Source organism: Triticum dicoccoides, chromosome 6B (genome assembly GCF_002162155.2).
Source record: "Triticum dicoccoides isolate Atlit2015 ecotype Zavitan chromosome 6B, WEW_v2.0, whole genome shotgun sequence".
Classification (NCBI taxonomy): Eukaryota; Viridiplantae; Streptophyta; class Magnoliopsida; order Poales; family Poaceae; genus Triticum; species Triticum dicoccoides.
The window spans coordinates 187,953,113-187,962,167 of NC_041391.1; positions in this window are offsets into that span (position 1 = coordinate 187,953,113).

Here is a 9,055-nt window from a genome sequence, read left to right on the forward strand (position 1 = left end):
AACTGTTGACCATTTGACTTTTGCAAAAATGAATCTAGAAAATTCCTAAAAGACGAAATTCGAAAAGAAATCATGGATTAAAAAATCTTCATATATTTGCAAAAAGGTTCACTAATACGAAAATGTTTAAAATTATGAAAAATAAATCATGGATTTGCAAAAATAAATTCATGTATTTGCACAAAGTTCAAGCATTTTAAAAAAATGTTCACAAGTTTGAAAAAAGTTCATGGACTTGAATATATTTATGTGTTTGAAAAATCATGGATTCAAAAAAGAGTTCACGTGTTTTGAAAAAAGGTTCATGATTTTAAAAAATCATGGATTTGAACTTACTTCACAGATTTGAAAAAAGATTTTGAATTTTGAAAAGTTCACGCATTTGAATTTTCTTTTAAAAAAATACAATAGGGGAGTAAAGAAAAATAAGAAAAGAAAAAAAAACAAAAGCTAGTCCAGAAAAACCAAAAACCGAAAAAGAAAAACCAATAACCAAAAAAGAACTTACTTCTAGAAGCTTTCTAGGGAAGCTTCTAGAAGCTTCCTACAACTGGGAAAGGGATTTCCGGTGAGTGCCTTCCACAGGCCAGCCCCTAAGAGAACCGATCGAGGGAGGGGGATATGCGCCTTCTACTAATAACGCTGTAAACAACGCTATAAGCGCAAAATAGGAAACATCATACCCAAATGATAAGTGACACACATATGGCACGAAGCAACATGGTCCAAACCCGCTCATTACCATCCATCTTACCACATCAAACATATGACATTAGCAGAATCTTTTTTGTCTTTCGGACATCAAAATATTTTATCTCCTAAACAAAAAATCCAATTAAAAATCCGTTTTCACCATTTCAAAATTAGGTCCCATATTGATATGTTTCGATGTCTTTTTTTTGCCAAACGTTGTCATGTTGTTACACTGTAATTGCCATAGAGTTTAAACTAAAGTTGTCATGATATGTTTCATCTATTTTATTTCTTCTACATTTAGAGCTACCGCTGTATTTTTAACTATTTTTCATGGCCAATTTTATTAATTGAGCATGGAAATTTCTAGTAGTAACCACGTCAAATTTAATTCATGGATCATGGGAATTTTTAGTAATTCATAATGGCAATTTTAATTTATAGATTATGGCAATTTTAGTTTATAGATCATGATAATTTCCGTATTTTTGACCATGGAAATTAGTTTTTGTATGAACCATGGCAAATTTAGTGCATGTATCATGGCAAATTTAACTAGTTCATCATGTCAACTTAAGTTTATGATCTATGGCAAACTTGAGTCATTGACCATGCATTTTTAAAGTAATTGACCACTGATTTATTTTTAATTATGAACCATGTAAAAATTATTTCATGGATTATGAATTTTTTTTAGTAATTCACAATGGCAAGTTTAGTTTCTTAATTCCTTATTTTACAATATGTCAAAATTGACTTTAAACGTAGAAGAAAAAGTAGTTGAAACATATCATGGCAACTTCAATGTAAAGACCATGGCAATTATGTGCAATAGACATGGCAACTTTTAACCCAAAAAAGTCGTTGAAACACATCGATATGGGATCTAATTTCGAAGCTTTCGTCGCGACGGATTTAATGGTGAAAATGGTTTTTCAATGGGCTTTTTTATTTAAGAGATAAAACATTTTAAAAGCTGAAAACCCAAAAGATTCCTCATGACATCATCAGTCTCGTCATTTGTGCATGCATGTGATGACGTGGTGCAATCTGTGGTCATGGAATGTGTGGTCAGGTGTTGCTTCCACCACATGTGTGGTGGTTATCGGCGTCCAACATCATATTACAGGATGTCAACTTCTAAAAAATGATAACCCACGGCTCAGGGCTCACCACGGTCTAGTCATAGCAAAAAGTTATGCATCTTGATTTTCCCATTCTAACCAGGTTTTTGGTTTATCCAAACTTCTTTTACATTTGGTGGATAAACGAAAACTTTGTTTATTTTGTGGATATAATCTATTTTTTCTTGCAAAAAAGTTCTAGCGGCATATATTAAGTAGCATAGGTCCTTACAAATAGACCATAACAGTGAAAATGGAATTACATTCAAAATCGTGGGGTGCCGAAGTCTTCTTCCTCCGATGCCCACCCGCGGTGCGCCGTGAGCATAGCCCGATGTCGCCTCTGGGCCTCCACCTTGGTGGAGCAAACTTTTTAAAACTCAGGAGCGTGTAGAAGCAGCGGCTAGGAAGTTGTCCATGTAGACTAGGGGACGTGAGGGCCACGAGCTGCGAAGCAAATCGCCGCCCCGGAGGAAAGAAAAAAACCTGCCAATAAGGGCTTGTAGAAACTCCAAAGATCCCGAAAGCCGGACGAATCCAAGCTAATTCACCAGAAACCTAGACCGACCAAGATACATAGCTCACACGCCCTTCGCCAACGAAGAACACACCAACAGAACGAGCATAGGGCGGGGGAGAACATTATTCCTACCTTGAGACAGCACCACCGCTTCGCCGCCCCAAACGAAACAAACCCAAACAAAGCATGAAGAATCCCTAAAAAAAACTGAAAAGTTCAGCCATGCCGATGTACGGCAGATCCAGATCTGATGTTGAGCTTGCCACCGTCCAGAACCATGCCCCGGCGACCTCTCCTCCAGTGCTCCAGCCAGACCGAGATCGCCGCACTGAATCCATCCGGCCGCCGTCGGATTAACCAACGTTGTCATCACGACCGCCTGATGAAGGCCACCACTCGAGCACACATCACCTTCACCGTCACATAGCAACCCTTCAACACCTCCATCACAGGTTGCCCCCGATCAATACCTCCCCACTGTTGCACCCTGTCCGGCACAAGAGTGGTTAGGTGATCAACACCTTATTGTTCTTATTTTCATATCACTCCATTTAAAACTCAAAGACATAATTTCACAGTAACATGCAACTGGAGTTGCACAAACGTTTTGCTATTTTGATTTTAGTATTGTGCAACCGTAAGTCGCTGAGAACTTTTTTCAAATAGTAGGCAAGTAAGATTTTAGCAAAAGCTAGTCGAAAACCGAAAAGAAATATGAAAATACAACTGACCTATGAAAAAGCTAGATAGACATTCCTTTATCTTTACCTAATAATAAAGCAAATTTGGCTTCGGTCGTCCGTCATGGCATTTTTTTTAAAAGTCCCTGTGTTTTGATGAAATCAACCCGCGGTTCGGATTTAAGTCACACCCGAACCGTTATTTTATATTTTTTGAAAAAAAAACCCTGATGTTTTAGGTAATTCATGCGCAGATCATATCTAAGTCAAACAAATATTTTTTTAAATCATCCATATCTTTTAAACCGTAACTCCGATTTAAACATGTTATGTGTGAAATTTGATTAGAAAAATATGTAGAATATGAATATGAGATTATTTTTACCTGTTAAGTATTTTAAATATTATTTTAGAATATATTTAAGTCAAACAAATGATTTTCTAAATTATTCGTATCTTTTAAACCGTAACTTCGATTTTAACATATTATATATGAAATTTTATTAGAAAAATGTGTGGAATCGAAATATGTTGTTAATTTTACCTTTAAATATTTTTAAAATATTGTTTTGGAAGCAAACTTATAATTTATAGCGCAAGATCCATTCTTTTTCATACCGGCGGCGATCCGGATTACAAATAAACACCCCACTATAACCATATAGGGAAAAGAAAACATCTCTAACTATACATACATACCTCTGAAAAATGTCACATGGGAAAACAATAGATTTCTCATCGCGGGAGTGAGAAATAGCGAGAGAGAGAGAGGGAGAGAGAGACGCCTTAGGATTAATCATATTCAAACACGTTTTTGTTTTGTTTTGTGTGAACACCGAGACCATCACCGGTGAGGGTGAGAAGGAGGATAAGCGACAACACAAATATGATGCCTCGTAAAAATAAAGAAGATGGACCTATTGTGGTCTTGAGTGATGGTTGTTGGGTTAAGAGCATGTCTTATGTTTTCTCTTCCCTTGCAACGCACGGGCTCTTTTGCTAGTGATTAAAAATGGTGAAAAAAGGAATAGAGTCATTATACATCTTGTAAGTCAAAAGTGTTACTTCTTCTTTCAAATTAAAGAGTGTAAACAGCTTGTAGATCGATCTGTCTTCTGTAGATGTGCGTTGATCTTCTCCTTACTCCACATCAATCACCAAGTCACCATTAACCCAGGTGGTGCAAAACTACAAACCGTTACAGCTGACCCGACCAATGGCACCAGCCAGCCATCACGTCGCGTGGATCCCAACGTACACAAGCTAAGCCACGACGCCGATATTCCGGGTGCAAGTGCAGCCGGCAAAGCATCGATTCGAAAGCCACACGCACGCACGCATGCACGCAGTCGCAATGGGGTGGCACAGGGGCGCGCCGCACGAAAAAGGAGACAGGCCACGGGCACGTGCATGCCTCCTCTGCTTCCTCTACATACGTAGCTGAGTTAATTGCACGTTGGTACCATACTTGCTCACCTACTTACGAATCAGTACCACTACTCGTGCATGTCGCAGTTCAGTACCAACTCAGGGCCTAAGTGATGCATAACGGGCTGACAGCCGTATAAGCGCGTATTGACCGCGTATCCGACAGGTCGGGCCCACATGTCAGGTGACACGCTGGCCGAATCGGCGCGTGCCCGGTGCGCTGACTAGGACGAGGCCGACCTAACAGGCTAGGTCGAACTGAGCCGCCAGTTCGAACCCTAACTCTCGTTCCCCTCTCCCTCTCCTCCCCGTGCTCCTCTGTGTCAATGGCGACGGCGAATCCGGGCGGCGGCGGTGTAGGCGGCAGCTCGAGCAGCGGTGGAGGTGTGGGCGGGTACGGAGATCTTCCTGGCCTCGGGCCCGATGCGCACCCAGGATTGGCCGAGGATGACGGCGACAGTTCGTCGTACTACTCGAGCGGCGAGGAAGAAATGGAGGAGGCCCCGCTGAGCATGGAGCAGCGCTTGCGGATGGCAGAGATGTGGGTCGCCAACCCTTTCAGTAGCCATCACTGGACCCATGGATGTGGTGGGGTGCTGTAAGTCCTCCTCCCTCTCCTCTGTTCTTTCTTCCAATTTGGGGGCTAGGGTTAGTGTTAATGAAAATGTCCAAATTTGCTGGCACTTGTAGTGTGGAGGAGGCTATCTGGGATGTTAGGATTCACTTTGATGCCCTACATAATTTGGATAGAAAGATATGCAGTTCTGATGTCACTTTTCTCAATCTGTATGCACTGTTGCATACACAAGGATTTACATTCTCTGATGAATTGTATCACATGGAGAACACATGCATAGGAGAGCAGAGAGAGCATGGCCTAGACTTGATTGACACAAACATTAAATTGCAGAATATTAAGAAGCAACATGAGCATACTTTAGTTTTGAATCTATTAGTTAGAGCAACAGCCACTGACAGTGCTGCAATTCAGAGAAATGCTGAACTACAGACCATTCTTTATGCACCACCAGTTGTGTATGATCTCAGTGAGCCAGCTGTGCTTGTTGTTGATGACCAAGGTGTTGTTTTTAAAAGTCAGGGTAGTAGTAGTACCAATGTTGGTGCTAGTGGTTTTTGCACACAAGAGAGCAAAAATCTAGGTAAACAAAAGCTGAAATCTGTGATGGAGGATGAAGTCTTGTTGCAGGAGGGATATCACAGTAGTGATAATTCAGAAGGGGCATATGACAGTGACAATTACTTGGAGAAGTACAGGATTTCTCAAGACACAGAGATAATAGATGGAAAGAGACAAGCAGATGAGGAACAACTAGCAGATGATCAAGATGAATATTCAGATGATGAGTCAGAAGAGGAGGAACAACTTCATTATGAGGGTGACACTGAGGTTGAGGATCCGTTTGAGATGGAGGAGGAAGAGAGTGGGGATGAAGAGATGGAGGAGAGCTTGAATGTGGAGTTAGCTCAACAGTTGCAGGTAGAACCTCCAAAAAAGAAACAGAAGCTGCCAATTAGGAGGTGCCCCACCACTAGAACACATTCTAGTGTTTTAAAGGAGTTGAAGAAAGATTTCATTCCTTCATCAGATGAAGAAGAAACTGGTTGGCTGATGGATAGTGAAGATGATGGGCATGAGCCACTGCAATTTGTCCTAAAGAAAAATAAGAAGAGTAGGGCACAGAAAAGAAAACCTAGGATATGGTTCAATGAAAAAATGGAGCACCCACACCAGCAATTATGTAAGTACATGTGCTTCACAAATCAGCAGCAATTCAGAGATGCTCTGTTGAGCTTGCACATTTCACAGGCAAGAGATTTCAGATATCATAGAAACTCTGACCAAAGGATCATTGCAAGTTGCAGAAATGAGCACTGTCAGTTCCACATCGTTGCTGCTGTGATCAAAGGTGAAAAGACTTTTGCTATAAAAAAATGAACCTGGAGCACACTTGCCCTACCAGTACAGAGTCTTCCAGGGTTAGTGCAAAGTAGCTTGCAAAGACATATGAGCCATTGTTCAGGTCTGATCCAACCACTAGCATACAAACTCTGATTGATGCCTGCAATGAGAAGTATGGTGTTGAGGTTCCTAAGCACATGGCCTATAGGGCCAAAAACTTAGCTGTGGAAGCTGTCTTAGGAGAGCACAAGAAGCAGTATCCCAGGTTAAGGGACTATGCAGCAACCATCATGCAGACAAACCCTGGAAGTAGGGTTGTAGTTACAACTCTAGTTCCTAAAGCAACAAAAAAATACCACATCCAGGGCCAAGGTTTCATGCAATGTTTTTCTGCTTAAATGGAGCAAGGGAGGTATTTCTCACTGGATGCAGACCTTTCATTGGTTAGTTACTTGTTTCTTTTCTTTAGTTTCATTGCTATGTACATGATTTCACCTTTGCTGTAGTTTCTTTGCTATGTACTGACTTAATTGGTTCTTTTTTTTGCAAAACAGGTGTTGATGGATGCTTTATTAAGCTGACCACAGGTGCACAGATCCTTGCTGCCACTGGCAGAGATGGCAATAACAACATTTATCCAATTGCATTTGCCATTGTTGGTCAGGAGGATACAGCAAATTAGTGCTGGTTTCTGCACCAACTCAAGATATGTCTAGGAGGAGAAGTTGGCCAATTTGGTCCTTATACTATCATGTCAGATAGACAGAAGGTAAGTACTTAGTTTGCTGTGTAATTTCAGTAGCATAGTTTCTTGGTTTTTTTCAACTATATCTGTAGTCAGTAGCTTAGTTTGTTGTTGTAATTTCAACAGGGGCTACTCAATGCAGTGAATAGAGTATTTCCAAACTGCCACCAGAGATATTGTCTTAGACACTTATATGCAAATTTCCAGAATGCTGGTTTTAGGGGGGAAGATCTAAAGAAATGCATGGATAATGCCAGTTATGCTTACAATGAATATAAGTTTAATATTGCTATGAATTATTTGAGAAATGAGTGTGTGGATGCTTGGAAGTGGCTTAATGCAATTCCTAAGAATACATGGGCAAGGCATGCTTTTGACACTAACTGCAAGACAGATTTGGTTGTTAACAACCTATCTGAGGTGTTCAACAAGTATATCCTTGATTTTAGGAAAAAACCTATTAGGACTATGGTTGATGGTATTAAGGACAAGCAAATGGTGAGGTGGCATGAGAAGAGAGAGAGAGGAAAGGCAGCTTTCTAGGAGATCACACCACACTATGCTGAGAAGTTAGAGCTGGAAAAAGAGAGGGCTAGATATTGCAAACCCATTCAAGCTGGTGTTAATTTATGGCAAGTGACCAGTGGGCAGCAAACACACCCTGTGAACTTGGATAATCATACATGTGGTTGCAGAAAATGGGACCTCAGTGGCCTACCATGTAACCATGCAATTTCAGCAATTAACAAGGCCAAGAGGTTTCCAGAGGACTTTGTTTGTAAATTCTTCAGAAAATCATTTTATGTGGCAGCATATGAACCTATGATCTTTCCTGTTCCTGGTGAACATGACTGGATAAGGACACCTGGACCAGACATAGAGCCACCAGAATTTCATGTTAGGAGAGGAAGAAAGCAAGAGAAGAGGATGAAGGGCAAGTTTGAAGTGCCAAAGCCAAAAGACAGCAGTAGAATGGCCACAATAACATGCTCTAACTGTGGTCTCCAAGGCCATAGATACACCAACTGCCTGAAACAATTGAAACCAGATTTGGCTATGAGGAAAAACAAACATGTGGTAATACCAAATCTCACTTCTTTTTTATTTGTTGACTAGTGCATTTTAATGTTGTCTACTAATACCAATCTCACTTCTTTTTACAAGACCAAGAGGTCACAGCAGCAACCTACACCTGCAAGATCACAGCCCCTACCTGCAAGATCACAAACTCCACCTGCAAGATCCCAGCCTGCACCAAGATCACAGCCTCCACCTGCAAGGACTGGTGCAAGATCTGGAGCAAGGTCTGGTGCAAGGACTGGTGCAAGTTCACACCCATCAACTAGTGGTGCAAGGCCATTCACTGCCCCAAGATATGCAACTCCTTCTAATCTTCTGCCCCAAGAAGTCACACTGGTTGGATGAGGTGGTTTGATCCTAGTGGTAACTGATGAGTGTGTGAAATGAGTTGTTGTTTCTCAAAACTATGGCAAGTGATCAATGTTTTGTGTCCTGAACCATGGCATGGTTGGATGCTTAGGTTTAATTGTACTGAACCAACAAGTCAAACTGGTTGGATGATTATGTTTGAGTGTACTGAATTGCTATCAACTATCTTAATGTTATGGGCAATGTTATGCTATCAATTTGGTGATTAGTGTTATTTGCAATTAGGTTATTGGCAATGCCTAACCACTTTGTTTACCTGACCACTTTGGCTCAGGGGGTTCTTGACGTCGACGGACCCTAAATGCCTAACCACTTTGGTTTAGGGGGTTCTTGACGTCGACGGACCCTAAATGCCTAACCACTTTGGTTTAGGGGGTTCTCGACGTCGACAGACCCTAAATGCCTAACCACTTTGGTTTAGGGGGTTCTCGACGTCGACAGACCCTAAATGCCTAACCACTTTGGTTTAGGGGGTTCTCGACGTCTACAGACCCT